Source organism: Nymphaea colorata, chromosome 11 (genome assembly GCF_008831285.2).
Source record: "Nymphaea colorata isolate Beijing-Zhang1983 chromosome 11, ASM883128v2, whole genome shotgun sequence".
In the NCBI taxonomy this organism is placed as follows: Eukaryota; Viridiplantae; Streptophyta; class Magnoliopsida; order Nymphaeales; family Nymphaeaceae; genus Nymphaea; species Nymphaea colorata.
This window is the reverse complement of record NC_045148.1, coordinates 2,813,836-2,822,987: the sequence shown is the minus strand read 5'-3', so window position 1 is coordinate 2,822,987 and position 9,152 is coordinate 2,813,836.

Below are 9,152 nucleotides of genomic sequence, written 5' to 3'. Positions count from 1 at the left end.
GATACCGATACCGATAGGGCATCGGACCAATTCCCCTGATGAACGAACTGATTAGCAACTTACATTGTATAGCCTAGCAAGGCACCAGTGTGAGCCTTGCAAGACACCAGTTTGAGCCTGGCATGACACCAGTTGTGACTGGCGCTGGTGGTTATGTAATGAAGAAAACATAGTAGTTGAGAGCTCGGTTTCAATCCTGAAACAAAACTGAAGTTATGTGTTGGTATATTTGTTATAGGTGAAAACTTGATGAATGGAAGATGTCGGACATTGAGCATGTGGAATTATCATCAACATTGGTTGTTATTGCAGCTATAGATGTTGATGTTGACATGGTCGTTAAAGTATCAGACATGCACCAGTTGGTTTTAATATCAAACAAATGCAAATTACAGACAGCTTTAATAATGTAGTAGGTGATGGTCATGTGGATGCACCATATCCCAAACATAATATCAACCAATACGCACATGGATCAGAGAAAAAATAGTTCAACAGATTTGCACACAAGTGTCCTTCTGTCCTGAATATGAATGCTCAACAATTATGCATTACAGCATAGATTTAGTGTCAAAAAGAGTAGATTTAGTGTCAAAAAGAGTAATCATGATAAAGGCCAAATGGTGATGATTATAAGGACATGTGTGTGCTCAAAAGAGGGATTGTTGAAGGAAAGCAAGACGAGCAAAATTCAAAAAAGGACTTTAAGATGCAAATGTCATGGTAGGATGGTGATAAAGAGGCTTTCATGCAGCGGATTTTTTGTTAGGATGTTCATAGGCGAACACAACCGCTTCATGGCTTCTTCTATTATTACTTGCATATTAAGGTTGCACGGCAAGCTAATTGAGGCCTATACCACAATTAGAGAAATAGTATATAATGCCAGTTTTACTCCAAGCCAAATATATAACTACATTAGCAAATAGAGTGGAGAGTACGAGAATATACATTTCACACCCTGCTACTTGAGGGACTACTTCCAATGAAAGAGATAATGTGTCATGAAAATTGGTGAAATATATGTTGCAATAGGCTATTTGCAGAAAAAGTCAAGCATGGACCTTAGATTTTATAATGTCCTTCAATTGGATGAGGATGGATATGTACCAAACATGATTTGGACAAATGCTCGATCACAGGCAGGTTATCAGTGTTTTAATGAGGTTCTGATCTTCGCTATACATTTCACACCCTGCTACTTGAGGGACTACTTCCAATGAAAGAGATAATGTGTCATGAAAATTGGTGAAATATATGTTGCAGTAGGCTATTTGCAGAAAAAGTCAAGCATAGACCTTAGATTTTATAATGTCCTTCAATTGGATGAGGATAGATATGTACCAAACATGATTTGGACAAATGCTCGATCAAGGGTAGGTTATCAGTGTTTTAATGAGGTTTTGATCTTTGACAACACACTACATATCAACTCTCACCAGTGGCCTCCTTTTGCACAGTTTGTAGGCATGAACCACCATGCAAAGAATTGCATATTTAGCAGTACACTTACGTATGATGCGATATTAGAGAGTTTTGCTTAATAGTTTTTACGGTTTACTGATACAGTGAATGAGATGCATCGATAAGTGGTGTAGACTGACAGAGACAATATTGTTGCAGCAAGCATAACAAAAATATGCCCAAAGACACATCATCAACTTTGCTTATGACACATTTTAGAATGCAACAAAGAACATATGACACATTTTTGATAAAAAGTCAGAGTTCAAAGATTGCTTGTTAGAATGCATGTTTAAGTCACAAGATGAAAAGCCTTTCTTGTCATCATGGAATGAAATGGTTGATCAATTGCAATTATAGGATAACAGCTGGTTACAGAGGTTCCACAAAGATACTAAGAAGTGGTCTATGACATATATAGCTGATAATATTTTTTGTGCAAACATGATTAGCACACACTGAGTTAAGTGTTTGCATGATACACTAAAGAAGAATCTGTGTTTCTGTTTGACAATTTTCCAATTTTTCAAGCAATATGATTTGTTTATGGAGAATGTTAGAGGCAAAAGCTAGACTGCAAAGCATTTTCCATAGTTTTGATAATGATGGAGATGAAGTTAATAATGCATACTATATATATACTTGAAATAATTGCATGTGAAACAATGTGCAACTATGTCAAATTAAGGGTTGTGTGGTGAATGCAACCCAATAGTGACATCATTCAATACTCATGTATAAATTGAAATTTAGTAGTGTTTTTTTGCAGGCATAAATTTAAAGGTGTTGACATAAGAGAACACTAATGAGATATCTGAATAGTACCTATGGTGAAGATTGACCAAGAATGCTCAGAACGAGTTGTTTAGGGTTGGTAGTGCTCCTAAGACATGCAATAATGATAGATGCATCATTGCATCATGCTACCAACAATTTTTATGCAACTCCTTAATGCTATTGCAGAAATTACCTCAAAGGATGAACAAATGTGTCAACAAATAGTAAAGCTTCAACAAAAGGTATTGAAGAATATTAGTGAAATGTATATGAGAAATGAAAGTAACCCACTTTTAGCAGCCATTCTATAACTCTTGATGCAAACAAGAAAGCCCATCCTAGAATCAACATCTTGTTCAATGATTCAAAGGGGAATGTTATTGATGTTGACAAATTCTAGTATAATGGAAGAGGTATTAAGAGGAAATTGTGATAATGTCTACTTAAATTTTTTCAGGTCTATTCATTCTTGATTCTATACCCCAACAGTATGTTGAACATAATGTCCTACATTCATCTACAAGTAGCCCATTGCGATTGACCTTCTGGTTGACTTTTATTACATGCATACCTATTTAACTTAAATAAGTACTTGATACAAGCATAAAGTAATAATGTGAAGACAAGTACTTACGTTTACAACTTGTTTCAAACAAAAATTAAAATAAAATGTGTACCACTTAATAAGATACATTCATCTGTATTGCATTAGTCCACCCAATCAAAATTCATTTGCTAAATGGATTGTTAGATGTACCATTACATTGAAAATAGTTGGTAGAAATATCATCTTTAATTGATAAAGTGTTAATATAATTTGTTGTTTTAATTATTGTAACTCAATTTTTGTTATGGCCTTCATACACAATTTTTTGAAAAACTCACAGTATTTTATAAATGTGAGACTTATCTTCTTGGGTAGAGATCTTCTTAAAGCCAAAGAAAGAAATTGTTGAAGGAGTACGTGACAATCATGACTCTTCACATTTGAGATCTTGTATCTACTTTGAGTGATTTGTTGCTTGAATAATTGTCTGAAACTATTAAACTCTTAAACACATGATAAAATATATCTTTTTCATTCATGTTCATGTTTTAACATGTTGATGTAGTACACACCTATCTGAATTTGGATGTTGTCATGTATGAAATGACTCGCATATGTTCATTTTTTTCAAGTCAATTATGGCATTCAAATGATTTTTTGATTTGTTGTGTATATTTAATATTGTATCAACGATGTTGTCACAGATGTTCTTTTCTATGTACATAACATCTAATTTGTGACATAACTCTTTTCTTCTAGCTATATCTAAGTCCTTTATCTATATATGTGTTGAACACCATATCTTGCAACTGACCCTATAATTATGTGTCAGGAAGTTGGTCTTAATTCCACTTTACCATCAAACATGTGTTTGTTTTTTCAATATCTATGAGTCAATGGAAGCGAACGACGATCATATAACACATCTTCATAATATGATTTAGTCTGTAACTACATGTATCTTTATAATGGAAGGAACAAGCTAGTTTACTTTTTGTACTCAAACCCGATATGTATGCATATCTTAAAAAATCATGCATAATTCATAATAAAGCTGCACACGTTAGAAAATGTTGTTGCTTATGAAAGTCAAATACATGTACTCTTTCAACTCATAATAAATTCAATTCATCAACCAACAATTGTAGGCAAACATCCATGTTTGGAGAAGTTGGTCCTTAAATTATTAATGATAACAATATATAGGGCTGCTTAATGCACATCCAATATGGTAAAACATGCCACATATTGTAGGTTAAACTTAAATTTTCAAATGGGTTAAAACCATATTAAACAACTGTATTAAAAACCTCATTTTTGTAAATCTGCTGCAACCTCGATACAATGGATGTTCAACATCTTTGATCAATATTTTTTAGTCATCGTTGTTTTGACCATCTTTAGTATTATATGCCCTTTGAGAAGACGATATATTCGGTTATATAAAACACATTCGACAGTAACCCTTGAATGTCTTTAACAACTGTTTCTGATGCATATTCATGTGAAATTTCTTTCTTTCATGAATGATATTTGTAACAAACATATATTTGTACAAAGTCATTACATATGATGTGATTGAAGACGTCTTTAACTATCTGAGTGAGGACATTATTGCATCTTACACAAGCATATCTCATTCTTCCATTCGTTGTCGCATTATTGTGATAGCAAAGTTGAAAAATTGTTTCACACTAGTTACATATTTCAAACCGTCTCTTCTTTTTGTAATCCAACTACGATTATCCATCCTATAATAAGCTTGTATAAGTAACTTTAATATGATAAAATCCCCATATTTTGAATGCTATTTTTTAATCATTTGGTTTCTGGTCATGCAAATTAATACTCGTTGCATAGTTTGTCATGCAATCTTTGAAACAAGTTGCTAAACAATCTATTTCGATAATCCTATATCTTTTAACAAACGTCCTAAAGTGACACCCTGAATATATATGCAACACAAATATCATCTTATCTCTAATTTAAAGTTCATTAACAAATGATAAATTGCATCATTTAAGGATGAAAATGCTACATAATTCCTAAATGAAGCTACCGTTCAAGCAGTTCAATAATTCAAACAATTCATCAAACACTTGGCAAGTGGATAAAATGCTAGGACTAGAAACATTCGAACATTATAAAACACATTAAAATGACAACCAATTAATGTAATATTTTGTAACTAGGTTCAGGTACAGTAGAATTAGACATTCTAAGTATGTTGCCAGAATTCGGCTGGCATGCATCAAAATTTGGCAAGGACAATAATTGGGAAAAAATTGAGGGTTTTGTGTTTGTGAGGATATTTCATGTAATTAATATATCAATCAAAAGTATTAAGCTCAACAAACATCATTAGAAAGTGTCACAGCCAAATACTACTGAAAATGTACACTAAAAAATTTGGGTATGTACCCTAAAAGAATGTCGTAATCTAAAATCATTCACAAATAAAGAAAATAAACGTTAAGATTGAAGAACCTACCTTTTTTGTTGTTCAGAGGTCCAACATCAATGAAGAATGCTAGAGTCATTGAAAAATGCAGTGACCACCAATGGGAAGAAAAGGGAGGAGAAAGGAAAAGAGGAAAAAAGAAGAAGGAGAAGAAGGGCTCAAGCGGGCTTAAAAGTCAGGGAAGCCTTTACAAACACTAAGAAATGTTGGTAAATGTTCTACTTAAAAATGTCAAAGAAAATATTGCAATAACTTTTACTGATGTGTAATGGATATTGGTAAAAGACTTCGACGTTATAAGAAAATGCAACGATGAATGTGAAGCTTATACCAATGAGGCATATGGACATCAGTAATTATTCATTGGAAAACACTTTCACCTATGCAAGCATGAATAAGTGTCGGTGAAAAGTAAACTTTTACCAATGTTCATACATTGGCCATCAATAAAAGCTAATTTTCATTGACATTTTCTCATTACACGCCGTTAAAGATTCATTTGTAGTGACATTTGCCTTCAGACATCGGTAAAATGCCTTGTTCACCAACAAGGCTACCTGAACATCGGTAAAAATAAGATTTCACTGACATGTCAGTGAATCTAATGTTCTTTTTAGTGCATGTTTACTGTGGAAGAAAAATTGATCGATTGCCCTAGTAGAAAGTCAGCCTCAACCTTCATTGGTGAAAAGAAGACATAGTTTGAAGAAGACCTCAAACCATCTACTCATCTTCGTCTTCAGCAATCACAATGGTAGGTAGTTATGAAAAGGATGATAATAGTACCATAGGATGTCAAGTTGAAAATAAGGACAAAAAAAAAAAAGAAACTAAAAGAGCCATTGCAAAGTCATGAGTCAATAAGAAGCATTGAGTGGGTCTCCAAATTGTTGTATTATTTACAATGTCGTACTATTATTGCATATTTAGAATTTTATTTTGATACTTGGAATTCAAAAACATTCAATGAACATTTCCATTTATCAACATACTCTCTTGGTAATGGACACAACAAGGGAAAGCTACAACAATGGGTTTGCTCCAGTCATATCGTGTAATTTAACTTAGATCCCACATTAAAGTAAATTCACCTACTTGGTTTCACCCACCAATCTTGAAAGCTTGTTTTCACTAAGTCATGCCCTTTGCTTCACCTATGCAGTTAGATAACTTGCTAAAACTAAACTGCATATTCTTTTTCACTAACATCACAAATTATGACTAAACCATCTATTGAAGATTGAATTGGTAATTGAAAATGAATCACCTATTATTCTTTGATTGAATTGCTCATGAAACCAAATCAACTTTTGGCATCTATTTCAAACAAAATATCACATTTATTTTTTACTATAACTAATGAAACAACCCCTCCATGGAACTAAAATGCCAACACTTTTTTGTGTTCATTTAAGTCAGTTACAAACTAAATTGTCTATCTATTTTCTTTCACCTTTTTCTTTTTTACCATCTGGCTTAAGCTAATTCTACCAATATTCTAAATTGCCCATGTGTTGGCCATCAACCAATGATGATTTGTTGCATGTAAAATTGAATGAATAAAAACTAAGACAAGCGTATACTGGTGGCCACAAATTTATATGCACAAAATCAGGTAACCAAAATAAGAATTCATGTCAGTTGTGTACATTATCACAAACAACATAGATGGCAAAGAAATGTACACAAGGCCACCACAAATGTATACACAAATTGTGTAACAAAAGTAAGAATCAAGGTCAGTTGTGTACATTAGCACAAACATCACAACTCCAAAAGAAAAAACATAACTCTGTCTAAAAGAGATTCAATGCACGACCAGTGCTTGATATTCTCCCTACTCACCATGATGATGCAAAAACTAACCAAAAACTCACAACTTTCTCAAGCACCATAGGTTACAAAGAAGATTATCTAGAAAAACTATCTTAGTCCTCTCATTTACATCCATTTACATTAAAAGTTCATCGATTTTTAGGGCTGCACAACGAGTCGAGCCAACTCGGGCTCGACTCGAACTCGCTCGAAAAAGCTCGGCTCGAGCTCGACTCATTTATAAACGAGTCGAGTTCGAGCTGAAAGTTAAACTCAAATCAATAAACGAGTCGAGTTCGAGTTGCAAGAACTCGACTTGACTCAATCGATAAACTGGTTTGAGAAACCGGTTCACCGGTTTAGGGTAAAATTTTTTCTCTTCCCATTCCGTCTTCACTTTTCCTTCTTCCCGTTCACTCTTCCTTCTTCCTGTCTGCTCTCTCTCTTGCTGTCTTCCCTCTTCCGTCGACCACGACGGCCAGACCACATCGACCAGACCTGAGGGCACTTGCTGCCTTCTCTCACCGACCGCCACTGCTGCCTCATATGCATCCATCGCCTTTCCCCTTTTCTCGCTGCTGCTGCCTCAGATGCATCTGTCGTCCCTCTTGCTCTTGCTGCAGCTCCTTCTTCCGCCTTCACACAAGGTACGCCTTTGGCCTTCCTTTCTTCTTCTCCTTCTTGTTCTTATTCTTCCTCCTCCTACAGAGAAGGAATAGTTCTGGATTGAACCTTGGCAGGAAAGGTCATGGGAAGCAGGGCAAATGCTTCTTGGAGGGCTGCCTTGGCGATGGAGGAAGAAGTTGAAGAAAACGATTCAAAATTACCCAAGGAAAGGAATGGCATATTCTGTTGTGCAGGCTGCCATGGACAGACTTAGGTTCAGTAACCCTAGATCTTCTAGGGAAGCTCTTAATCTCACATTTCTAATTCGGATACTTTAGCCTGACCTCTTAGGCTTCTGTTGAGCCTTCTTTTGCTTTGGTGTTCCTTGTTTTTTTTCTTTTTCTATTCTGATGTTTCTCGACAGTTCCATTCTTTATTCTTTGCTTGGGAGCCACCTCCCAGCAGATTTGCAATATAAATGAACAATCTGCTTTGCATCCCAAATGAACAAAGGACATCCCCAACGCCAAGGTTTCTCGCTCAATAGTAGGTTGCTGGTTCAGTGGTAATTGAAAAACACGCAGATGCAAGGAACAAGTTAATCGAGTTAAAAGAATGAGCAAGAAGAGTTTTGTGGCGCAGATGCAGTAAACGAGTTGATCGAGTTAATTGAGTCGAGCTCGAACTCGACTTTGTATAATCGAGTCAAGCTCGAGTGTGTTAGGCAGCTCGACTCGAGTTCCAGTCGAGCTCAAGCTGGGCAAGCTCGAGCTCGACTCGGCTCGTGTGCAGCCTATCGATTTTCCTAAACTTAACAGTTTTTACTACCTACATCCAAGGATGGGTATATATTGATGGAGTAGAGTGAAAATCAGTTCAATGTTCTTCAATCCCTAAACTAATATTTGCCTTCTAGACAACTACATGAGATGAACCACAAACATCCACCACTTTATCTAATGCTCCATCTCTATGAGGGACGGACGAAGGGGGCTTTGTGAACAAACTCCAATTGGGTGACATTCAGAAGTCTTGATGAATTGGAGTATTGTGAATGTTGCTCGTTATAGCATTCATGCAGATTCAATATGAAAGTCCTTCATAGTAGAACCAATTCAAAGTCCTTCATTGCAACCACATGCCTATTTGGTGGGCCCCTGATATTAGATCCACAAGCCCAATTGGGTAAGGAAGAAGAAGGCTGACTAGCAGCCTATTCCCACAGAAAATATGCAATAATTATTGTTGAAATTAAGATGCAGAAAATGAAATAGGGAAACAAAATGGATTGTGTGAAATGCTATGCATGAAACTTTGGACTAGAAAATTACCACTCTTCTTATCTTTCCATAAGCAAAACCATCTGGCCATGCAAAGAAGTTAGACATGAGTTATCATGGTTACTCATTGGTTCTCCTATAATGAAATGGATCAAACATCAGAATTAGCACCAAAAGAAAGAAAGGTTGTCCTAAATTAGCT